The sequence below is a fragment of the Gambusia affinis genome, linkage group LG01, assembly GCF_019740435.1.
Source record: "Gambusia affinis linkage group LG01, SWU_Gaff_1.0, whole genome shotgun sequence".
Taxonomy (NCBI): domain Eukaryota; kingdom Metazoa; phylum Chordata; class Actinopteri; order Cyprinodontiformes; family Poeciliidae; genus Gambusia; species Gambusia affinis.
In genome coordinates this window covers 16,897,037-16,923,330 of record NC_057868.1, presented here as the reverse complement: position 1 = coordinate 16,923,330, position 26,294 = coordinate 16,897,037, and the positions used below count along the sequence as shown (strand labels likewise).

General features: G+C 42.4%; 1 long non-coding RNA gene across 1 annotated transcript in view; it reads right to left on the bottom strand.

Annotated features, from left to right (window-relative positions):
- Positions 1-26,074, bottom strand: part of LOC122830514 — a 31,531-nt gene extending 5,457 nt beyond the window's left edge. The window contains exons 1-2 of the long non-coding RNA XR_006370551.1: positions 25,762-26,074; positions 24,955-25,037 (exon numbers count right to left, since the gene is read on the bottom strand). This is a non-coding gene — a long non-coding RNA (uncharacterized LOC122830514). The remainder of the gene's footprint in view (positions 1-24,954; positions 25,038-25,761) is intronic.
- Positions 26,075-26,294: the final 220 nt, after the last annotated feature.

The window sequence follows — 26,294 nt, the reverse complement described above, 5'->3', positions numbered from 1 at the left end:
GTGAACATCATGAAACGTTTATTGCTGAAAACAGAGAAACAACGGTTTCATGCAGTTTCAGCCTGGAGGTTGTAAACTCTACTGCAACATTTTCAGACAATCTGTGAAACTCAAAATAAAGTGAGTTTGCATTCCTCTGTTGGCACAATTATCAGCAGACACACTTTCCTTAAAACCTCCCGTTGCCGCCTAAAATCCCTGAAAAAGTCAGAAAATGCAGCGTTTTCTCCAAATTCAAGTCATATTTGACAGCTTTACATTCAGCGGGTTTGAGCTGCTCCAAACTTCTATTTGGTTTTGGCTCTCACAAAGTACGCGTTTGTAGTGTGTGTGAGTAATTCCACTGTCAGTCCTGTATCACAGCTGTCCACCCCTTCTGAGACAACAAATACATCAGACTCACTGCATCCAAATTGTGTAAAAAATAAAATACTGTCACTATATGTACGAAGGTAGGGAAAGAGTGATCTCTCATCCCTTCCTGTTAACTCCATCCCTCTTATGTTTAATAAAGTTGTCACCCAAGAGTTTCGCAAATTGATGACTGTGCATCCATGACTCAGGTGTAAAATGAACTGGTAGGAGGACATTTTTCATGTCAAAAAACAGACTACAGGGGAGAGGAATGGATGGACATGAGAGCAGACCATTGATGTACAGACAGACGGACGGACGGATGGATGGATGGATGGATGGATGGATGGATGGATGGATGGATGGATGGATGGATGGATGGATGGACAATGGATGGATGGATGGATTTAGACAAGCTCACACAATTCCCACCATACCCTTATGTGGTATATGGAGGAGAATCTGAGCTTTCATGGCTTGAATCTTCTACCAGTTCCAGATCTACAGCTATCACCAACATGCAGCGAGGCAGCAGGAAGGCACATGAATCCGGTGACTCCAGGCATATAACTCATACGGATTGCTCACGTCTGCCTTCAATGTCAGCGAGGCCCCCCCGTTTGAGCCCTGCCTCCACTCCTCTCTTGGCGGATAATGATCTGTGAGTGTCCACATTAGAAGGAGAGCGAGAGCGAAGACTGCTTTGCCAGCTTCTGTGAGCATTCGGGCGCGAATATCGTCTTCAGAGGAGAAAGCGCTACACCCAGAATCCTTTTCACAGCAGGATCTTCTGTAGATTAGGGAGAGAATCCCTTTGCTGCGCATTCAGTGCTTCACTCTACCAATCTCCGGCCCACACACTCATCAAACATCCAACCCTCCTTCACCCCGCGCACCTTCACTCAGATCCAACATCAAACAGAATCGTTACACCCATTGCGTTTTATCATTAACCTCGATCAGGTGCCAGCTGAAGGCTTCGCCGGCGACTCCTCTTTCAACACTAAACTGGGGGCGGGGAGAGCAGGGGGAGACGTCTCCATCAGGATCTAACCCACAATAAGCAAAGGTGTTGTGCATTCACAAGTTTAGCCGAGGCTTTTGTATGTGTGCCGACGTGCTGCATGCGTCTGCACTCTTGCTCCAGGCTGCCTTGTAATGTAGGTGCCCTCTATCAGGCAGATTGTGTGGTTGGAGATAGGGGCTGCTACTTGTCTATTCTGGGACTGTGCTGTCCACTGCATTCCTGCCCTTATATTGTAGACAGAGGGGAGGAGGAGATGATGGTTAGGGACAGCTGGACGCCGGCGGTCCAAGACAGTCAAGGAGTCATAAAGGGAAAGGTCAGGAGTTTGGAGTGTGTGGTGTCCCTGGGGAGATGTATAGCATACAGGTGGTGTAACCGTGCAGCTGCCAGCCCAGCACCATGTAAGTGGGGTGACACTCTGTAACCAGTACCGCAGTTGACTCTGTCAGTCTTGTTCATTGTGATATTTTCATTACAGATGTATGAGCCGACACTCCAGGGGCTGAGCTGATACAGCCTGTCTGCAGTGCCACTCCCATCAGCTTCACAGCCTCTTCACTCACTGACCATGTCCGCCCTCCTGCTCGCTCTCTCTCTCTCTCTCCTTATCAGGACAAGTAGGTCTCAGTGACTGTCTCTGTGACTGCCAGTCCTTCGCTTTCCACCCGGCGCCACGCCGCGTGGGAGGGCTGGCCTAGAATCACTTCCTGTCACCTCGGTGAACTTGGAGTGAGCTGTTCCAGGAACCCGCCGTCACAAATGGAACCCGCAGAATTAAGAACCGCGAGTCCCGATTACCCATCCAGGCTGACGCATTCATTGATATGGAGACTGGTATTTCCCAGTGTGGCAGGGAGTAGATAGAATCAAACCGGCAACCTCTCCAGTAAGTCCAATGGTTAGGAGTACAACAGTTTGCAATTTGCTTTGAAGAAAGCAGGGGAGACAGTGTTAGACTGTTGAGAACTATCACTACATCCGCTGAAGTTGCAGAAGTTGGATTTAAATAACATATACTTAAACTTCTTGTGCTGCCCTTTGATGGAATAGATGCATGTGACCCTGCCTCTCATCTACTGGCTGCTGGAGAAAGGAAACTTCATCCCACCCTGTGGCTCTGTACAGGTTAATAGAGGAAATGAAACTCTTCCAATGTTAACAGAAATGTAGGCTTGATTTCAGCACTGATACTGCTTATCCTCATAGCATGAATTGAGATTTGCTCCATTAATTACTACAAGCAGGACTGTTAACAAGGGGCAATCAGGGTAAAGTTCATTATGTAACAATAATGTGTTAGATTTTAGGTTGAGAATGTTTTGTTACACAATGACCAGATATCCAGTAAAAGAATACGGAGGCCAATGTCGGAACAAAATGTTGCCTTCACTGACCCACACACACACACACCCGCACACGCACACACACACACTTCATCTTGGCCCTGAGTTTAGTTGTTTGGGATCTGTTATTAAATGATTAATAAATCACTTTTTAAAAGCAGCATGCTTAATGCAGCATTTCAGTGAAGTCAGCTTCAAAGATTCAACCCAAAGAAAACCTGAATGCACCCATGATGAAAATGTGAAATGACTTGTAATTACCTTAATGCAAGGCTCACTATGGCAATGAAACACGCTGACCCGTGGCCAGGCTATAAACTTTATCTTCAGTGGCTTGCCATATTTATTCCCACTAATTACCTACGGACTATAGGAATGGGTAAGGTGGCGTGTATATTATCCAGCAAAGACGTTTAGGGCCAATCTATGAGAGCCGAGGGTTGTGAGACTTGGAAGCTGGTGATTCAGTTCCTGTAGCCGTGAGGTAAGCGCCGGCACCGCTGCTGCAGTCCACTGCAGACACCAGCGTCCCCCTGGCCCCACCCTTCGTTTATACGTGAGCAGAACTCAGAGGCTGACTCAGCACTATTCGCACGCCCGATTGGTTGATCGGAGAAGGAGACGGAAGGGTAACAGGAGCTCGTATCCTGTGCTTAGCCACTTCCTCTCCTATCATCCCCAAAGATAAAACACGTCTGGATTAAAAAGAGAAAAAAATAATTAAAAGCGCTTCCTGACCTTGTTCCACTGCTTGGCTGGGGTGCCACACTGCGCACTTTAAAAAAAAAAAATTGTATTTAGAGATCCATTCACACTATAGCTGATATTGTGGAGCAACTGAAACAGCCAACGTGCTCACCTAGCAGTAGATAAAACGTCTTAATGGGTTTGCTTACGGTTCATAATGTGTCTTGACGGGATTCTAACCGTCTATAGGACATCAATAAGCATGTCTGCAGGGCTCATACATTCTGATTACTGCAGTCTTTATCTTTCTACGCTCTTGATTTTACCTCACAATAATTTAATCCTCAAAGCGGTTTTATTCTTTAACCTTTTAATCTAACGGCAGCACCCTTAAGACGATCAATACCTATTTGGAAGATATATTTAATTATCCCTCTCACTCTCTAGGGACGTTTCTTCATCAACATACACAATGCTTAACAAAAACTCAGGCCTCTCTACTCCACTCGTGGAACCTTAATAGAAATGTTTAGACGGTATCTTTCCTTAGAATTAGCCGATGATGAGCTCCTTGGGACATTTATTATCTGCTTATAAAAGTTTGTAGCTCACTGCTGCAAGACGGATAACCACAATCTGAACAGGGATAACTGGATGGGCACGGTTCAGTTTACTGAGCAGGAAGAAGCCAGAAGGCTTTGTTAAAACAACTTAAACTACCTTATCTGGTTTTTAACATCAGGAAACATGTATACCAACTGCCATATCACAGCTGACCTCCCTTATGTTTTCACCTTTCTCTCTCTCTCTCTCTCTCTCTCGCTCCACCTTTACAGAATGATTCTCACTCTGAGCACGCACCACCCCACCCCCAGCCTCATCTCTTCCCCTCTTCCTCCTCCCCACCTCATGTTCCCTTCCTACCTCACTCCCTCTGCCACTTAGTTATTTTAGCCATGCATTCATTACAGGCCGCAGCAGGGCCACAAAGGCAGGCTTGATATACACTCCGTTGTGAAACAAAAATCCAATGCAGTTAAAATCAGAGAGGGTGCTTGTGTGTAAAGATAGCTTCAGCTTGGAAGTTTTTTCTGCTGTCAGGGAGCGGGACGCTGGCCGCTTCTTTAAAGGTGTGTGGAGATTTTGTTCTGACTCCTCTGTTTAGACTTGGGTATAGAAAACGGTTTGGGTTAGTTAGAGTCATTCAGCTCATCTAAGACAGATCAGCATTTTTAGCGCTTATGTAAAATATGTAGCGTAAGTGTCGCAGACAAGTCAGCAAAGCTTTTGACTGTTAGGAAAAGTGTTGTATACCATGGCTAAACAAACTACCAGACATTATCCTGACCATATTAACAATGTGTGAAAGAAACTTGCACCTTGTTTAACATTTTAGATTCTGAATAAGAGGTGGTCAAAACAGTCCAAACCCGTGAAAACCTTGAAAAACCCATAAACATTCCTTAGTTTATTTGGCCAATAGTTCAGGCTTCTTCACATGGTCTGCTCACGGACATGAGCAAACCCATTTTCATATAGTTTGCTCACCTTCAGAATATTCAGAAAAATGAATGCAACCATTGTGGCATAGTTAACCCATAATGCAGTGCATCGTTAAACTGACTGTTCTGCACAACTCAAAACGTACTTCCCTTCAAGATACAATTTAAAGCACACACCTTTATATCTGGACGTCACAACAGCTCAAACATACTTGACCAGCATTGATCATTTCTAAACAGAATATTGTGGTAAAAGTTATTTTGCTGTTTTTGTAGCAGGTTAAAGTTTGATTCACTTGTTTTTACTTCTACATTGTTTTTCTTTGTCCATTTACTCTGTCAATATATAAAAGTAATTTTTCTTTTTCAGTTTGACTAAATCTCGACCTCTGAAAGTCACAATTTCGAAATTTCCAGAGTAAAGCTATTTATCAAATTATCTTGAGTAACAAAGCTCATTTTGTTACAACAGTTAAATAAGCCTGAAGAATTACGAGTGATACTAAAAAGCAGAATATTATTAGATATTAAGAACAAAGTTCTTCTCTGTGTATAGAAAAATCTCAGAAAAAGTCATCAATTTTCTTTACAAACTTATAGAAAATATACACTGACAGGGGAGCTGGTGTAAAAATTGTTGACAAATAATAAACTTTATCAGAAATCTGTGCTGTCATTTGTCCCAACACTTTTGAAACACTCATTTACTCTGCCATTAAGTCTAAAACTACACACTATTATATTTCCATGTTGTACTTCTTCTCTTATTTGTATCTGTGCCATTAATTTTCTTATTCATCTCATCCTTTACAGACGTCTTTAGAGGGATCAGAACATTGTTGTTTCTACAATAAAACCACCAGAGGACAGAAGGCGGTCTTTCAGTGCTTCATGACGGTCTGAGTAGCCCTCACCGTTTTGAGTCCGGCCACAGACTGACCACTGGAGCCACATAAAAGGAACTCAAGTCCAACACACGTACCAGCGTAAAGCCACACCGGCAGCCACAATGCAACATGAAAGTATTTTAGATCATGTGACACACGGCTTTCTGGTTAACGTGAGCAATTCCAAGAATTTCTACCACAAACAATCTCATCTGTTGAAATGTCCCATAGCTCATCTATCCTGGTTTCTATATTATATTAGCTTACAGGCTCTAACATCAGCATAATCAGCTTGAACAAGGGAGCAGGGGAGCCTTCAAATGGGCAAAACAAAAGAGGAGCTGTTCAGAAGCAATTGGTCAGTGCTAAATATGTCTGTGCAATTTTGCGTCTTTGTAATATGAAAAAATGTTGGTAAATTAAATTAATAAAGGTCTGCAACACTTGATGTAATCTAGAACCTCATGCCAGAGAGTCCTCGATGTTTCCAAACAATATTGAATGGCTGACCGTAACTCTAACTTTTACCTTGAGGCCAGGTGCATTTAAGGGTGCCTTTATTAGCGCCACAAATCTCGAACCAACTTGCAGAAAACTGCAAAACAGCAGAAACACTGAGTTCCTTTAAATCAAGACTAAAAAACCACCCGTTTAGATTTGCTTTTAAACCATAAGAAATCATCACATCAACACATTTGATGTGCATGATTTTGTCTGTATGGTGTTTTCTTTGTAATTTTCAGTTTTTATTATTTATTTATTTTTATTATTATTTTATTACCTTGAACCGCCTTGCTGCTGAAATGTGTTACACAAATAAACTTGATTGATTAATTGATAGTCCACTTAAATCAAACTCCAGGGGTTTTTTTGCCTCAAAATTCTGATTGCATTCGCAACTTCCTGAACGAACCAGACTTTGATGCGGCACAAAACGCTGAAATCTGGCCCGCCTGCAAAACCAGGTCTTTGTGTGGTTGAAGGGAATTCTGAAGCTATTCAGATGTATATTTGGAGGGCAAGCGGAGAGGAAGCCAGCTACGGTGCAGGGCATGCTGGGTAAATACAATCAAAACAAACATGCATGTCTAGAGCTATTGGGAGACGTGGTTAGTGATATTATGCCAAAGACAAAAAAGAAATCCTTGAACCTTACAGTCTCACTTCACTGCATATTGAATGTTTTTTTTTGTTTTTTTTAATTTTCAGCAAAATAAATCCAGTTCCAAAACAATCAAATCCACCCTCAAACATGAATATGTGATGGATGTGTGGGACAAACCAAAACAAACAAACAAAAAATAAATAAATCTTAGGTGACTTTATTCTTTGTTGTCTGGGAGTCTCTCAATAGAATAGTTGCCATGTTGTGTAAAAAGTGTTAGCAGAACCAATCACAACATGTCTCTGTTGTTCAGCCTTGAGATTTTATGGTAAGTTTATGGCCGGGTGGTGGCTCCTTTTTCACACCACTACACCACATTTCTTTTTTTTTTCTTTTTTTTGTGAAATAGGAAGTTACACTCAGTATCTTCTTCAGAGTTTTTTATGTATCCACTTCAGTGGTGAAGAGGTTTTTTAAAGGGTTTGGTCCATTTGACAGTGCAGTGTGAAAGCGAACCACAACAGCTGAAAATGTTGTAACTCTGGTGTCCAATTGAACTGAGTGAACCGGACTATCAGTTGTGAAAACACTCTGAGCGATACCATCTAGGATTTACTCAGGACTGAATGTTAGGCCAACGGGCCTGGACTGACAGACTGAGAAAGCAAATCAAAAAGTGTTGGAAAATAAATAAAATTGCATCTTGTTTTACTCAATAATATTATTCTAAAGTAATTACAAAATCACAGAACACCACTGGATTTTGGGTATTTCCTTTTGACCTGTTCTACACGGGTGTGTAGTGAAATAGATTCCTCTTACTTTACAAATACAAAGCAAATATTGCTATGCACAATTCCGAAAAGGTTCTACTGAGTAACTTTAAACACTAACAACAAGAGATGACTCCATTCAGATAACGTTATCTCACTGAATCAAACAGAGGAAAAAAAAAAAAATCTTTCACTGCAGCTAGTGAAATTCTATAAAGGGAGCCCATAACTACTACAATAGCTCCGAGCTACGACGCCGACCGTGTTCACTAAACCTACATCTTCCAGAGGTCCTGCTGCTGATGCAGCACTACTTCTGCAAAGTGGAGCTCACGGTTACAGATGGTAATCCAGCTATCATACACCGTAATAGTCCCTGTGCAACAAAATGGAAGCAATTATCTCAAAGCACACAGCGATCGGTGGAACAGATCACTACGCATAACTCTTTACGGCTTCGGCAGATTTACTCTCTGCCACTGACTCGCTGCTAGTGTAATTCATGCTCTTTATGATCCGGTTATTTTTCTCCTTTGGTTTCTCTTTCCTTCTGTCAACAAATCGTTTGTCCCTGACGATAGCCGCACTCCAAGCAGTTTTGGAGACGGAAAGTAGCTGCATTCCATCTATAAGCCTTCAGGCCCTTTTCTTTAACTCCTCTGTCCTCTACCTTGTTCTCCTATTTCCTCTTCAGTAGGTTCTGGCCAGTGAGCGTGATGACAGACAAATGCTAACAAGCTTTGCCCTGACTCTGCACTCTGCTCCTCTTCGATTCCTAGATATGTGCACTTACAGGAAGGAGGAGTGGGCCCGACTTGCTCTGTCACTCCGCTGACAGTGAGTCTGACTGACATGATCGTTTTACCAGCTGACAGGGCCAGGACTGACTCGCTTGCATTTGCGGTCTTGCAGGATTCTCCTCTAATGGTAGTCCCGCATCATCTTTTATCACTGGCTGCGGCGGAGAGGCTCGGCCACTTTCTGACACCTGCGCTCATGTACGCTGATCCTAATAACCGTCTCCTGACAGGCGGAGGGGAGCGGAACACATGAGGCGTGCTCGGATGGATACGTAGGTCAGTAAAGGTGTACAGACGATGAAACCTATAAAGGATATTAAAAATCAGCCTGCTAAAGTAAAAAAAAAAATTAGACTATGATCAATTTTAAGTCTTGTCTCATCTGGTGGAAGAACAAATATGCTGAAGTACATGAACACATTGCTCTGTCTTCTTTGAAAGCGGTTTGTCAACATGCCACATGTTTGTAATATTTACCATTTCTGAACAATTCATCTCTTAACTCAACTTGTGAGTGGCCTGGCAGAGGCTCTCCTGGCTGGGATGGGAGTGATGGAACACCCTGATTTATTACAGCCATATTGAGTGTCAATATTTGACAATATTACACTTTGCGTGGTTGATTTGCTTCAAACCACAAAATTTTTTCTGTCCGCAACTTAAAAAAATTTTGTTTACAACAATCTGACAGAATTACATCTAACTGTCAGACTCTCCTCCCTTCCAGTCTCACATTTTTTCATATCTTTGGAGAACCGTTCAGTATTTTCTCACTGTTGTCAGTATTCCCCAGTATTAAGATATACTGAATATCTCAATTGTCAAAGGTTCTGTATTTAATGATGTGAAACATTTTCTGCACTCCTGCTAACTGATACCTTTATGCAGTGAGATTCTTAATCCTTGTAGCTATGCTGCAAAATCAGACTTTGGCTGAAGGATAAAAAAGAGAAGCAAGAAAAACTCAAGCAGGAGAGCTGAGCTTTATTTCAATTGGGTGTGAAAATGAACCCAAAGGTGTTTGTGCAAAGTACCAGTTTTTTGGTGTAGACACCAGGTTTTTGCAATTTTTTTCATGTTATTACTTTTCCCCTGTAATAATTGAATTTTAAAGAATAGCTGATAAAGCATTCATGGCAAAAGTTGGGAAATGATTAATTTTGATCTCACAGAAAAAGCATTTGTACCGGATTCTGTTCATTTTTGAGAGCCACATTGTGAGCACGATGAGTGAGGTACTGCCAAAGCAAACGAGGTCTGTGACAACCGATCCCATCGCACACCCAGGAAGCTCGGGGTAAAATGAGAAAGTAGCAACGATTCAAAGATTATTTTTGTCAGATTAATCAAAAGCATTAAAACATTTCACAAAATCTGACCTCATGTTCTACAAATAAAATGCAAAACTGAAATAAAAAGAAAATCTCAACCTTACAAATGAGGTTAGTAGTCTGCATATTTATTTTTATGCTTTATGGTTGTCCTCAACTCACCTGCTCCCTTATTCCCCTAACAAATCAGCAATCGCTTCAGCAACCACATTCGTTCATCACAAAGGGCAAAACAGAACACTGATTATTAATTAATTAGGTTAGAAATGACCAAGTAATTCACTCTTACACCTAGCCTGCGGAGGCACAATAAAGAAACAAGTGTGGGCAGGGCACACGATGAACAGAGAAACACTGTTAGTTAAACAGTGGCACAGACAAAAGGTCCAAATAAAAAGCAAAACTTTTTAACACTTATCCATCAGAATTTCACTTGTTTCTGTCAATTTAATGTTTTGTAGTCATGTTGTCCTTTTAGTCATGAAAGCTGGAATTGACAGGTCACCAAGTGACATCAGCAACAGCAACATGTTGTTTATTATGACTAGGGCTGAAGCAATTAATCAAATTAATAGTGAGGATTTGATTATTGAACTAATTGTCAACTAAATTAGTAATGAAATAATCATTTAAATCTAAAATGGGACATTGCTGAAAGAAAAACACAAAGCATTAATTTATCCAAACGTCGTACACGTTTTGCATTGAAGGTGATAAACCTTTGTTGCCTATTTAAATGTTTTACCCAAAACTCCTCAAGTGGCAAAGTTTTAGCTTCACTGGGTTCATTTTCTGTAAAGACGAAAATACCTTAAGCAATTTTTGCTATCCGGTTACTAGTAGAAAAATAGTCAACAGATCAGCCCTACAAAGGTAATGATGTAAAGTCAAGCTGGAAAGGTGAGCTTTTCAAACGTTGATGTTAGAGGGGTTTGTTTAGCTGCAGACATATCCTTTGATATTATTAAATTTTAGGCAATAAATTGTTTATTTTAAAAAATCATTTCCACTTTCATACACTTTTAATATTGCATAAATAAATACTTGAATGGTAAAATGAAAGATATGCAAAAGGTGCCAATTTTTAATACATTTTTTACTTGATTGTCAGAATAATCAATAAAATACTCGATTATTAAAACAAAAACGATAATAGGCTGCAGGCCTAATTACGACCACAAAGTACATTTAAGTCCACGGAACAAATCTGTCCTCAGAAAGAGCTTTCAACACTCGCATCCATTCACACATGTAATTATTTTAATCTGGACCCAGACGGCTGCTCTGATCAATTTAAACAGATCTACACCAGCTTGAATTATTTGCACAGCAGTACAGAAAACTATATTAAGGGAACTGAGTTGATTTATGTTGTGATTTATTATTATTCTTTAAAGTGATATTAAAATGAAAACTTTTTAGGTGAATCTGATACTTTAAGTCAAACTGTTCTGGCCTTGAATTACTACAAGGAGAATAGGAGTACATATTGCATATACTTTTCAATAACTACATTGGTTCCTCCTCTTCTGCTCCACGAGACTTCATATAAAAATAATCTACAGCGCACCAAGTCACCATCTCCCAGTGTTCATTCGCTATTCTCATCACTGGTAATGGAAGCAACAATGTACCCAGGAATGTATGATATTCCAAGATATTCCTTTATGAGATACATCAGTGAAACTCTGCCTCATGTCTCCCTGAGATCCTTCCACCGGCGGTGCATTTCTGAACATTTTCGCAGGAAATTGATGCATGAATTTGAATTGTGTGGTCTGCATTACAAGAAAACGGTGTATGTCCCACCACCCAATTTTTTAATATATTTTTTTGCATTCATTATGAAAAGAATTGCTTGTTTGGTGTCGAGTGACGGCATCCAATATGTGTTTTCATCAGAAGAACAGCAGGAGACAGAAAATGCATTTTTCTAATTTTTTGGTCAACTGACAATTACTGTGTCGTAAAATTGTAAATGTTATGACCTTATAAACACCCGCGGAGTATAATTAGAATATTAGAATCACTGTAAACACTGGCAGTAATTACAGGGGTGCCAATGTAAAAGGGACCCCATGTTTGAAAAGAAGTGTGTCTGTCTGTGTGTGCGTGCGTGCGCGTGTGTGTGTGTGTGTAATTTGGAGCTAGCAGGGGGGAGATGGAGAAAAGGACGTAGAGGGATGGAGGGGGTTGTGTCCCACCACCAGCGCCACCACACTGCCCTTGTTTCTTTAATTACTTCCCTCTGCTTCACAGCTTCACTGCATAACAATTATCCCGCGTGTTGATTTGCAGCGACCCCTCTCTCCTCGTACTCGGCATGGTAACGGACAGGCTCTGGCGTCAGCAGCATCGCATCGTGTACAAGTGGGAGCAACTAAATTACACTTGAGCTACACGTCTTTTACTCATATTTACCCGTCTCCACAAACTAAACCATGAAAATGAACAGAAGTTGTCTGTTGAAGTTGAGTTTATTCTGCTACATTCCAGCACTGCATCTCCAGGTGTTTTCACACCAGTAGTCTGGTAGACTCAGTTTGATTGAGCACCGAAACTGCAACATTTGTTACATGTTCAGCTGGTGCGGTTCACTTTCACACTGCACTGTCAAGCAAACCAAACCATTTCAACAACCTGTTTCCCTCCTCGCCTGTGGCGGCGCCGCACCAACAACCACTGCAGGAAACAACATAAAAATGTCTGGAAAAGACTCTGAGTGTAACTCGCTTCATCACAGAATTAAAATACAATTAAAAAGTGGTGTAAGGTTTTAGCAGTTGTAGGATTTCTCATTTGTGTTCGGCAAAAGACCAAGAGCCATTTCTCCTGCTACTCTCCTGCTAGACTCTCGTGTTTGTTTTGATGGTATTACCCAGAATGCCCTGAGCTATAATCCACTTCCTGCTTTTGATCGTGTTGGTATCCACATTTGCATTTGAAACACGTCAGAGTTCTCTTGAACTGAACCGAGACCTGGGTTTGTAAGCAGTCCAGGTTTTGCTTTGTTGGTCCGCATCACAGTTTGATTAAGCATTCACATCTCCACAACCAAACTGGACCTTGTAGGCAAAGGAACTAGAGTTTGATTAAAGTGGACTGAACCGGGCTGGTGCGAATGCACTCTGAGAGTTAAGATGTATATTTAAAAAAATAAAAAAGAGAAACAATCACTGAATGAAATGCAAAGTGACCCAACAATTAAATTGAACTGGTGTCCCACATTTCATGCAGCCACATAAATTCATCATAAATTTCTCATTCCCTGTAATCTTTTTTCAAACTTTTGTGACCTGTCCACTAAGTTTCCTGAAAGACATTCCCAGAGACACGCTCTTATCTCAGAAAGTCAGTCAATTACCCAGATTTGTAACACAATTTTGCCCTGACACTGACAACAAAACTAGACCCTCCATGCTGTTTGCATAACCTACGAGGACAGGACATGGTCCAAAGAGAAAGGTTTGTCTGGTTTGATCTCGCTGCTCACACACTCCCAGAGTAACAGAACGAGGTTTGGCCTTTTGGAGTCTATTGGAGACTAATTCAAGCAGATGTCTGTTTAATTGATTGAAACAAATTACCTCAACATTGATCCCTGTCCCGGTGCAAGAGAGGGATCGGCTTTTCGGAGTCACTCGGCATGTGTGTGTGTGTGCGTGTGTGTGTGTGAAGCTCTTTGGCTTTGACCTGCTCACACACAACATATAACTCAATTGCTAAATGATAAATCGTAATTTGCTTTCTGATTACGCCGCTTGTTTTCTTGATCGATTGAGACGTTCCTGTAAAACCGATCATTCTCACATTACAGCGCTTGACCAATTAACTAATTGAGTCTTAAGGCTCGTGATCATGAGTAATTCATTAAAAATCTGAAGTCATTTTTTATCAAGGCCTCAATGAGTTTTCGTCGTTTTCAATCGTTCTCTGTGATCTCATTGGCACTTCTGCTGCAGAGCGGGTTTCCTTTTGGAACGAACGATTCTTTGTGCTTCAACACGTCACCGTGATGACAGGCGCACAAACGCACAGTTTCCTGGTGTAAACTGTGAAATCACACAGTTACCTTTCCTCCAGTCCGTTGACTAAACACCCATTGAAATAAAGCAGCTTCTACCTCCGAATCTCAGTGGACATGCATTGTGCACATATCAGAGAAACTCTGGGACTCCACATTGTGGCTTTATGTACAATGTGACGGCATCTGTGTGCGCCCGTCATTTGAGCAATGACTTTGGAAGGGGTGCACACCTTCAGTCCCCACGGGATTCACTTTAGACATAAACATAGAATGGGATATAATAGGCTGTGTCCTTGTATCAGGGCGACACGACCCATACGTTACCTGTTTCAACTACTATTACTCCTCACTCGTATTACATTCTGCAGGTCACTGCCGATGCAAACTTACAATAAACATGATTAAAAGGGGAAAATAACTGGCAATAAAGGGCGACAGTGTAGAGAAAATAAATTACAGCCTCTTTTTGCTTCCCCTTTCTCCTCATATGCACGTTCAGTTCTGCACAGTGTGTTTTCACACACATCAGCTCTGGCCAGTTGACAACAGATTTAGCAGATTCTAAGACCAACAAATAACAGCAAAAGACACTTTTCTACTTAGGTGAGGAATTAAAAATTGGAATCAAAATGTTTAAATGTTTATTGCAAAGTAAAATAAAAATCTTCTAAAAAAAAACCTGCCCAAGCAATCCATCCATCCATTATCTATAACCACTTGTCCTAGTAGGGTTGTAAAGGTCTTGGTGCATCTCTCCAGCAGGAGGGGAGATGAGAGGAGGGCTACGCCCTGTGCAGCATGGGTGCACTGATTGCAGTTTTCTGGCCAATCACAGATGTTTAAAAAGCCTGATCTGCTGATTTTGATTTTTCTTCTTTTTTTTTTCCGATGCAGATTTATTTTGGTCTGAAAACTCAGTAAATATAGAGGCAAAGTCTGCAAGTTGGAAACAGTGCAGAGACTGTTAACCACAAAAGTGCAGGCGTGACCTGATGGGCAGGTCTGTCTGTCAGTCCTCTCTCACTTTGTGGAGCTAGGTAAGATCAGTGGACATAATGGGTTTCTCTTGCAAGTGTTGGTTGATATCTGATCTCCGAATATTGAGAAAATCGGTTCCGATTTGTTGTTTCTCCCTAAGATAGACAGACAGGACGACATCCACACACACCCACTCATGTCAAAGAACAGTTTAGAGAGTTGAAAATCTACTAATATAGTAAAATCCTCCAGATTACAGGCCAGCAGTATTTAATTACAGATCATGCAACTTGATTAAACATTTTTATTTAGTTCATACTTTTTTTTATCAAAATTGTTATGTGATCAATCAAATTAGTTTTATTATTCTACCTGGATTGGATTTTATGTACCCAAATCCTAATCTATCTTTAATTATATAGTGATAAATTAGAATGAGAGAGAATTTTTAGTTCTGTATTCATAGGTTTTTATACTGGAGGATTTCACAGTATTATTGTGTTGCAGCATTGGAACAAATGACTCTTAGGTCAGATTTAACCGACTTTCCAAACAACCCAATTAAAAAAAGACGGACTGTGAAGTAAAAAAATAAAATATCCAAATAGAATCTTTAGAAAGCCTGTTAAACTATTGATCCAGACAACGTAAAGACATGAGGGGTGACTAAAGACAGGACTGTATGCACTTATTCACAGTCAGTTCTATCTTCAGGCAGATTTATTCATTTTTTTATCTGAATGTTGGTGTTCCACCTCTTCAACTATTCCTAACCCCTACAACCAGGCAACCAGGAAGGCGTTCAGTTCACCACCTTTACCATCTCTAACCATCCAGAGAAGGGGTGGACGGATGGCTGGAGCGGTGTAAGGCAAAACGGTGCCGCCGGTTTAGTTTCAGCGGGGCCTCCTGGTCGTCCGGCTTTGGCTGTCTCAGCACGGTGCAGCAGTCAGCATTGTTGCATATTTAATGTCCTGATGAGAGCTTCCACCTGCTGACACAGGCAAAGTGACAGAACAATACCCGCCCAACCCCTCTTGTACACCCCCCCTCCAACACACACACCGAGGACCTGAACACCATCATCAATCCAGGCTCCCTCTTTCGCCTCGCCTCATCTCACACGCTCACTCGCCACAACTCCCTCCGCTCCGATCCCACTTCAGTCCGCGCTGCTCTCTCGTTTCCCTTTGGTCACCCCTCCCTCACCGCTCCACCCCCTCTCTTCGCCACTGTGCCCTTCTATCTTTGAATTCCCCCACAGAACAACGACCTTTCCCTGTGGTTCTTACAAATCACTGCAATAAATCCTAACAACATAAAAAACACACATACACGCGCGCGCCTGCACACACCAGCTTGGACTTTCTCACAAACACACACTTTATGTTTTTTTAATACGGATGGGTGGAGGCTTTATGTTCTTTACTGATGCGGATGTCACGCACTTCTGGACGCAGATTACTCATCTTCATCGTCAGGTGCTAAGATTAGAAGTTTTCCTCCTGCTAATGCCCAATTAGCTTCCAATCGGACTGCTTTACAGTCTTTGTGCGATCTTCTTGTTCCTGATTCCCTGTGAGCGCTCTTTTCAGATTGTTAAAAGAAATCGCCCCAGTCCGCAGGACGGACACCTGGTCAGGGTCACATTCCCACATCCAAACGTCAGAGTTAGTGTTACAGTAAATACCTATCCTATTATCTAAATCTAGCCTTTCTTCCTTCCTTTCTTGTGTCCTTCCTTTTTTCATTCACTTCAGTCCTCAGCTCTCATGACCTTCTTTTCTTCCTGCCCAGCATCCTTTTTTTCCTTGCTTTAGTGTCATTTCTTTAATCCTTATTTGTATCCATTTTCCTTCCTTGTGTCCTGCCTTCTTCTTGCCCTTCAGGTTTTATTTCTTGTGTCCTTCCTCTTTCCCATTTTTTCTTCATTCAGTGGGTTCCACCTCTGGTCTTTCCTTGTATCTTCTTATTTCCTTCCTTGTCTCCTACTTTACTTCCCTCTGAGTGTCCTTCCTAGAGTCATTTTTTTCTTGTTCTTTCCTTCTTTCCTTCCATCCTCCCATATGCCCTTTCTTCCTTCCCTAACCTATTTAAAAGCCTGTGTCTGTGTTCCTACTCCATACGTTCATCCGGAAAGCTTTAGAAATATCTGCCATTGATTCAAAATAAAATTTTGCATTTTAGATGTTTAAAATAAACACACTGACAAGTCTGGAAAAGTTAGGGATTTTTTTCAACGCAAACTGTGTAGGAACCCTGAAGCTGACCCGAATAGCACCTAAAGAGGGACAAGTAAACCCTAACTAGGTCACATACTGTATGCATGCACAAAGTAGGCCAAAACGCATATATTTAAAGTGTAACTTGACCGTTATGCTGGTTCCCAAACCACACCCAGATTAGTCAATGTTCCTGCACCCGTACACACACACACACACACACCGTCACGCCTCCACACACTGCGCTGTAACACGCATACTTAATCAGAGCTGAAGAGTATGATCAGACCTGCCTCTCTGCGTTTTGCTGGCTCAGCAGAATTAGGGCGACATCATGAGGCCTGACAATTGTCGTTACACGTCACTTTACCCCCATATTTCTGGGGGGTTTTTTAGATTTTTTTTGCACTTGTGTGTTTTTCTGCTAATTCCTAAGCGAGACAGGCAAGTTTTACAAAGAACACACTGCATGCTCGAGATTGTGTAGACTTTACAGTAGCATTATGAAGAGCTCTTGAATTAAGAAAAAACAGCTTAAAAGCAATATTTCTATTAGTAATAATTAATCCGTATATAAATAATATTTCACTACATGTGAAAACAGTTATTAATTAACAAAGTAATTAATAAAGCAGAATTTGAAAGATATTAAACATAGTGGAATCCTTTTGTGTTTCTGTGGGTAACAGTCATATTTAATAAGTTAGTTCTGATGAGGCTCATTTGTCAGATTAAAAGAAACATTAGAAAACTTGAGCAGATACTAAACTTCCGTAGTATTTTTGTATTAATTTGTTTTTTTTTAAATGGTCTGATGTAGTATTAAAATTTGTCCATGTTTTTATAAGCTGAAAGCTGAAAACCATGATAATTAACAGAAACAAAGGCTTTCAAACTTCCTTCTGAGTGTAATTAATTTCCAAAGATCCCTCAACAAATGGACTCTTCAGTACTATTCTAACTTACTGAACGGCTCTGTTTAAGTGACTGATTTTAGCAGGAAGTGAAACCAACATTTTGAGTTCATAACCTGGTGTAAAAATTTGGTTTCACCATAAAACCCTGGTGAAAATGTCTTAATTTGACCAACTCCTCCCCGAAAACAAAAACATAATCCGACTAATTCATTTCTACTGAGCAGGCCTAAAAGTTGAAGTCTGATTCAGACGCTGTAACGGCGACGCAGGCGTCTGTCGGATGTGACCGAGAAGGGGCGAGCAGCCCGTCTCTGCTCCTTCCTCTTCCTGACCATCCCCTCACAGCCGTGCTATCCATTAGGGAAGCATTTAATCACTGGCACCACTTTACTGGAAGCTTCCGTCTGCCTGCGGCGTGCCCGCTAATGCAACAAAAACTCACATAAGGAGAATTCACACAAACAGAATGAATAAGACGGAAAAGAGAGCGTGAGGGAAACGTATTCTCTACATTGCAAGTAACAGAGTGGAGGGCTGGGGGGCAGGAGGACCGGGAGGAGGATTCCAGGTTTCCACAAATAAAATGTTGAAAGAAATATCTGAAAATCTATTGTGGGTAAGTGGAAACTGCTGACTGGATTTGCAGCTGCATCTTTTCTACTGCATGCATCCTTCTGCAGCAGCGAACAGGCTGGACTCAACTGGGCCACATCAAGGCGGAAAACACGCCTAACACACACACACACACACACGCACGCACACACACACAGATATGTATATGCAGATAGATAGAAATATATGTACAGCACATGTGCATGAGGCATCGAGATGAGGTGAAACACTTGTGGACTCGTTAAATTGTCTTTGAAAAGTTCGAGTTTCTCTCAGACGGGACGTCGGATTGTCTCCCCACCTGGGATACATACTTCTTTACATTCCATAGTTGCTCTTGTTCATATGGGCATATAAAGAAGTATGTCCCCCAAGCAGGCCACTGTCCTTGGTGGCGCACCAGGCCGCCCCTCCTCTCCCTTCTCCACCACCACCACCTGCCACCCATGTGTCTCCACCTCCTCCTCCTCACAACACAGTCAGTAAGGAGGGAAAGATGTTCAATCAGGAGCAACCCCCCCCCACCCCCACCCCCATACCTCACCACCCCACCGTCTGCAACTCAAACACACCTGAGCAACTTCCCTCCACCCAGACGGACCCGGCATCTTCTTTACACATTGACCCAAAAGAGTTGTTCAGGTTGGGGCTTCGGTGGACCGATTCACCACAGAATGTCTACACCTGACACACACACACAGTCTCACACAATCTCACACACACACACACACACACACACTCAAAGAGACGGGAAGCGGTTCACCTTGAGCTTCACACACAGAAGAGTTCAGCTGCAGCGGGATGAAAAGTAGGGAGGAGAGGAGGAGGAGGAGGGGGGGGGGTGTTAAAGGATGAAGGGAAAAGAGGAAGATGTTGCACTTACCTAAAGGCAGATGTTGGCCAGGAGCAACCACCCTTCCACCACCTCCTCCTCCTCCTCCTTCCACCCCTCCTGCCTCTAATTCAGCTCTATCGATGCACCAAAGAGAGGAAGCAGTACAACGAGAACGAACAGGAGACTGGGAAGAAGTGTCTTTCTTCTCCTCTCTCAGTGTCCCAGGTGCTGCCTCTGCAGTCTCTCTCTCTCTCTCTTTCTCTCTCTCTCTCTCTCTCCATCTCTCTCTCTGTCTCTGAAAACTTTTAGCCCGGTGCTCAGCTGCTTGTCCCATCGCTCCTCCACCACTCTGATCTGTTCCTCTCCTCATTCATCCCTCTCACACACACTCTGCCCCATGCAGTGTATAGGCTTGCCCATGCAATGCAGTCAACCCCACCTCCACCCCCGACTGCCCACCTTTCTCTATATAGCATGTGCTCTCATTGTCTCCCTCTCTTCCTCGTCGGCTCAGCCTTTCCTTTCCTCCCGTCAAACTACAGCAGCGCTACATTTCCACGAATGTGTGCCGCTTTTATTTCGTGGCTCATACGGCCCCACACTCTGCTCCCGTGCGGACGCCCTTGTAGCTCCAGTGAGACCCGTTCACCTAAGACCCTCTCCCATTAGCCTCAACTGCACAGCCGCACACACACGCCTCCCTCTTCACGCCCCCCCCCACTCCCCCTCCACCTCCCTGCCCCTCTCGGAGATCAATACCAATTTACAGGCAAATGCACAAAGGCTGAGTTGTGCTTTTAATGAATTGAACCATTGCTAACGTCAGGCATCTAATAAAGGCTCCGAGAGAGGTGTTAAGAAAACCTACAGCAGTATAAAGCATGCAGTGTAGGGGTCATTCAGAGAGCCGTGCCCATATAGATGTATACATGTACAGGTGTATAAGTACATATTACTTTGATTAGTTACTTACACAGATTACAGCAATTTTAACACAATTAATCACTGTTTTTTTCTCCTTTGTATCATTTTGCATTTCATGTGCTTCTGGTCCGGACGTAAATCTGATGCACAAGCAAACAGTGATGGACCACTAAGCCGCTTCTCCCACCGGAGGCTCGTCTCTGCTTCAAAAACCGTTTGATCGGGACGCAGAAAAACACTTCTGCCCTGTTCAGGTGTTGCTAAAAGGAGCTAGCCTTTCAGTGAAGCTATTCAAGCCTGAAACAGCATTTGAACGCTAAACATGTAGCAGCTAGCACAGACGTCCCCATCACTAACGCCAGAGTCCACATTTCTAAAGACGTTTCACGAATGATTAGGGATTCCTGAAACACTTCAAAGTCGGAGCACTTTTCACCAATGTGATGGCTGAAGGCCCAACATGCCACAATAGAAACAATGAATATCTTTGTTATTGAGCTCATATGTCTATTCAATAATTTAGCAGCCAAAAGGATTTTGCAATTAAAAATGTTGGTTGTTTTGTCGGTCCTGTGCTTTTCGTTTAAAATGCAATTAATCACAGACTCTGCAATTAACTCAGTTAGAAATTTTAATTGAATCCTGCCACTAATATTTATAAAGGTACTTTCCTATAATTACCTTACTCCACATACACATGTGATGTAATTAGACATGCACCAATCAGGTTTTTCCAGTTTTCTTTCAGGTTGGCCAGTTCCGCACTGATTTCTCAGTACCAAAACGCTTAAGAGAGAAGGAATTAAAGGATCTTCTCCATCTGTGGATTTATTTATGTGTTTTAGTTGTTTACCAAACTAAAACTACATCTGCTGTTGGTCAGTACGTTTCTGGACCTAGACGGTCCGAAGCTGAATGAGAATGAACGCAGTGCTGCTTCTTCACGCCCGTGGAAAGTGAAGCCAAACTGCTACATCAGGAAGTCTGTCACTGTCTCACCTTGAATGACAATTACAGCTAATCAAAACACCATCAAAGCTCACATTTGCTGCTGACGCAGCGCAATATTCCCACCATAACACGCTTAGGTATTGCTTCTACTGGGGGTGGAGGGGCTAAATATTCCATGCTGAAGAGGGATTTTGTAAAAGTAGCAGCTTTCCAAACATGCTTTCCTCTTGTGTTAGAACCCGACATGGACTGATGTGAGACGTGGAAGAAGCTTAAAAATGTCTCCCTATTTACAGAAAACCATAAAATGTACACAGTCATTACATATTGTTTAATTAAAACTCAAAAGATGTCATAACAATGCTAAAATAATCCAACATGTTGATTATGACAGGAATAATAATCAGATTTATTGTATTTTACAATACAGATTTAAGATAAATGCAGTCAAGACAGTATTTAGTAGAAGGTTTTACATGCCTGTTGAGCAGAATATTACACCGTTTACCCATTTCACTGTTTGTAGAGTCAGGTTATCTGCTCTGCTACAGCCTGCAGTGGGCTGCTTGGAAGACATGTCACACATAGTTTAGCAACTGTAGAGAGAAACTGGTTTCAGCACAGAAACCTTTGGTGGGTTATCAAACTGGGAATGTTCACAGAAAGTTAACTTCCTTGACACACAAGAAAAAAGTGCAGCAGCCTTCTTTCAACCAGCTGACCAGCAGTGTGGAACACCTCGTAGGCTGTAGCCGCGTCTCTATCAGTGTATTTGTATGCTCATTCTGAAGTATCACCTTAGAAGAATTTGACGGAAATTTGCAGAATTAAGAATAACTTCCTCAATTTCCCAAAAGAGTTTTTAAGCTTGCTTGAGGTGGATTTGGGGGTTTTCAAAAAAAAAACAAAAAAAAAAACAACAGTGAGATTGAAACACAATTTCCAGAGTGAGTTCTGATGTAACGAACTTTCCCATCCACTGGTGGGTCTCTGCTTTTCACAGGCACCAAACTCTGAGAGGTTTTTAGATCTAAACCTCACTCCCAGCAGGGAGCTCTCATTTGTTCCTGAGATGTGTGGTCTATACCAATGTGTGAACTCTACATCTTATTAGCCTCAGCATCCCACAAAATCACGGTTTGATTCACTATAAAATTCATTTGTGTAATTTTATATCGGTAAAACCTTGCATGTCCGGTGCATTGAAACACAACTCGTGTGACTCTGTGCAGTGGAACAAACCCGTATTGGTCACCTCAGCATTTTCTCTGTTAATAAAACGACTTAAAACGAACAGCATGACGGGAAAATGTTGCATGTTTCAAACTTTGGAACTATTTCTACCAGTGAAAATGAACTTATTCTCTCAAGTTTTGGTTCTTTTCCTTGCAACACAGTTTGACAACTCCTGCAATTTGGACATACATAATCCCTAAGTATATCAAGAGCAGCTACAAAACTAGGTGAATATGTCATGTCCTACCACCCCCCCACCCCCAATCCCCCAGTATTGCCTTCGTGTGTTCCTACCATTGTGTAACCATTGCCATGGGGGCTGCACACATCAGCCCTGCCCGCCCAGTAATTAAACTAAAAGTCTCTTCCATAAATCACGCTCGTCCTCTCCCGGCGACGGAACGAGGGTTTTGTAAATCACCGGCCGGAGCGGCTAAACGAGAGGGAAGCGGGGTGGAGGGGGTTGGCGCACGTGCAGCGCTCGACACACAGACACATTATAAAGAATTAAGCTGCTTCTCCACTCCAGCCTCTGTGCTATTGCCGTCACAATATTCCAGACAGGAACTGCAATTCTCCAGGGAGGAATTGCCGACCGCTGTAGATTTCAAGATAAGGCCCGTGGATTAGAATCACCTGCACCGTGATGCATTGCTGGGGTGGAATTGTGTGAAACTCGGCAACATCTGTTGGGACTTCGGTTATCCTCGCGACTGAACATAATGCATTTGTCACAAATATTTGAAATATAGGGAAGAAAACAGGGGGGGTTTGTGGGACATCAAGAAAGTTTCGCACCCAACTGGTTATTGATTATTGGAGCAAAAGATTCCCTTTGGGACAGCTGTGTTCTATAATCGCCACAGCAGCACAGGCAGACCCCCACCGGCCTCCAGGGCCTGGACGGGGGACAACCGATACTCTGCCACCTCCAGCAGTTCGCTGCGAGGCCTGTCAGGGCTCCGGATGCTTGACAGACAGCTGACCACGGCTGATCTCCCTGGTATCTGCTAACTGGGTAAAATTAGCCGGGACAGCAGGAGACGGGGACAAGGAGGGGCGGGGAGGAGGGGCAGGAGGGGAACAGATAGGAGCATATGCAAGACACTTTTAGAACCTGGCTGCTGCTTTAAAACCTCCCTGCGGAGAGTGACACCTGCGAGTGTCCCGTCTATAGATAGAGCAGAGGCCTCGTTTGGACGACTGCTCCAGAACTGAGGTTAGAACACAGAGAGGAGCCGAAGAGCCGAAGAACTTCACGTGGTTCTCCTCCACTTATCAGCGGTCACGTCTCTGTTCTGTTGCAGTCTTCGTTCTGCTGCTGCCAAACAAGGCAGCAATGATTCTGAGGTTCACGCGTTGGTCAAATGCACAAAATGTCAGCAGTTGTACTCTGTTAAGGTTTGTTTCTAATATTGCAACAAATTTAAAATTTGTCACAAAACTTATTCATTGTCGTGATCTTTCGTAAAATGCTGCAGGCCAACTCAAATGGAGGCTCTGCAACTTATACTCCAGGCAGCGACGGTTGTGGCTTTAATGGCGTCCTCTCTCCTTCCTCAAAGGCTTGTTTTGTGTTTCCATAAATATAAATACATTTCAACATGAGAAAATAAATAAATAAATAAAAGTTTTTAAAAGACTTTATACATTCCTATAGAATAACCCAATCTAGATTTGATCAGTGTTTTAGATATTCAAGCAGAGCTGTGGAAAAGCATTCCAGACTCTTCAAAGAGCTGCAGCTTCTGAATTCAGCGCCAATTTGGAAGCCATGCATCAGATCCGACTTTGTGTTTCCAGCGTTCCCAGGATCCAAGCCGTTATTTCCCACCATCCTTAGAATCTGCATAATACAGGTGGCGCTGGTTTCCCATTGACAAAATAAGCAATAAGAAAAAAAAACAAAAAAAAAACAACACTTGTTTGTGACATTTTTTACTTACTCATGCCGCCCCTGGGACTATGAAGCCCTGGGTGGTGAGCAAAATCCTCCACACAAAAGAAATGTCCACGTATGTTTTTAGTTCAACTTACAGCTTCTGCACTGTGAATGTTTGCTTGAGGCTTAAAGTTCTACTTTCTGACTGAAAACTCTCCTCAGTGCATCACTTCAAACACAAGCCGTGACCTTTCAACCCCTTCGTGTGCCTTTTTTCTTTTTCTTTTCTTTTTTAACAGCATGCTACAGTGTTGCTGCTTTCTCTGTTTTCACACTTCACTCAAAGTGGAAAAAAAACCTTCAGCCCCTTAATTTAAAATAAATTCCCTTTTTTACTTTCAAACCAGCAAAAGAGAATCTTCTTAGGAAGGAGGTCAGAGTGAAGCAAACCAAGAGAGACCACTTTAAAAAATAAATGCAGTGTGTAAAAAGATGTTTTACAAATATCTAACCACATACACACACACACCCACACGCGCGCGCACACACTTCTGCACCTACCGTTGCAAAGGTGATCCAGAGAGGGATGGTGGCCCATGCGGAGTGAGGCAATCGCTGCAGGCGGAGTCTCTCCTCCCTGAGAGCTGAATCAGCGATGGAGAGTTTAAGGATGCAGAGAGAAAAAAAGGAGGAGGAGGAGGAAGAAGAGGAGGAGGAGGAGTGAAAAGAGGAGGAGAGAAAAGAAGAGGGTCATTGGAATTTCTCTCTTGCAGGATAAAAAAAAACGTAGAAGGAGAGCATCAGACCAAGAAAAAAAAATAAAAAAATAGGATCCCTCAGACAGCAACAGTACAAATCATAAAGAAAATAAATGGAAAGGACAGAGGTTTGTGTGAGAGGACTCGATTTTGATGTGATGACTGGGCAGTGAAATGCGTCAGCCAGCAGCTGTCTGTCCCTTCGCATCACAACCGGGCCATGTAAAGTTACAAGGAGAGACAGCTGATCGGACTGCAGGGGAAGGAGATGGAGCGAGATACTGAGTGCTGACAGTGCTGAAGGACAAATCGGGAAGACGGACGGTGGAGGGGGGGAGGGGACGAGGGAGGGAAAGAGCGGGGGAATGGAAGGCGAGGTGAGAGGAAAAGAAGAAACCGTTTCAATTAAAGAAATTCATCAATTAGGAGGGGAGGGAAGAACCACGACACACCAGAGAAAGAGGAAGGTGAAGGAGAAAAATGTGGGAAAAGTTCTGATTAAAAGGGAGACACAGGAAGAAATACAGGGGAAAAGGAAAGAGGGTAAAGTCAAAATCAAAAGAAGATTAAAAAAATTTAAAAAACCACAATGAAATCAATCATCTCTTACTCTGTTCCATCTTTCTTGTCCTTCCTGCTCCCATATTCCACACTGGGCTTTTCCAGACCTGCCGTCCAGGGATCAGGTCAAAGCAGTTCCTCCAAAATGACAAATTAAAACAATTCTCTACCAAAGAACAAACATGTTGCTTTACAAAAAGAAAAAAAAAGAAAAAGAAGAAAAAACAACGGTTTGGTAATGAATGGCCATCTGATACTGCTTACAGGCACTGTTTGAGTTTTGTTCTGGGTTTTTTTTCCCTTTTTTTTTTTTTTTTTAAGTTTTAGAATCCAAATTAGGCAAAATCAATTCACAAAGAGAACTTGTATAACGGGAGGTCTAGTAGTGGAGCGGGAACCCCCTCTGTCCCAGAGCTTTTATACCAAGGTAAGAACCAGACACCCCCACCACTCCACCAGCACACTGGCGTAACCCTGCAGCACGGCCTTATTTAGTGAAGGGTGGCAAAAAATAGACTCCAAAGGGCCGTTGGCTGGGATGGGAAAAGTTAGATGAGCAGGGTGGGAAAAACTGGGAGGTGA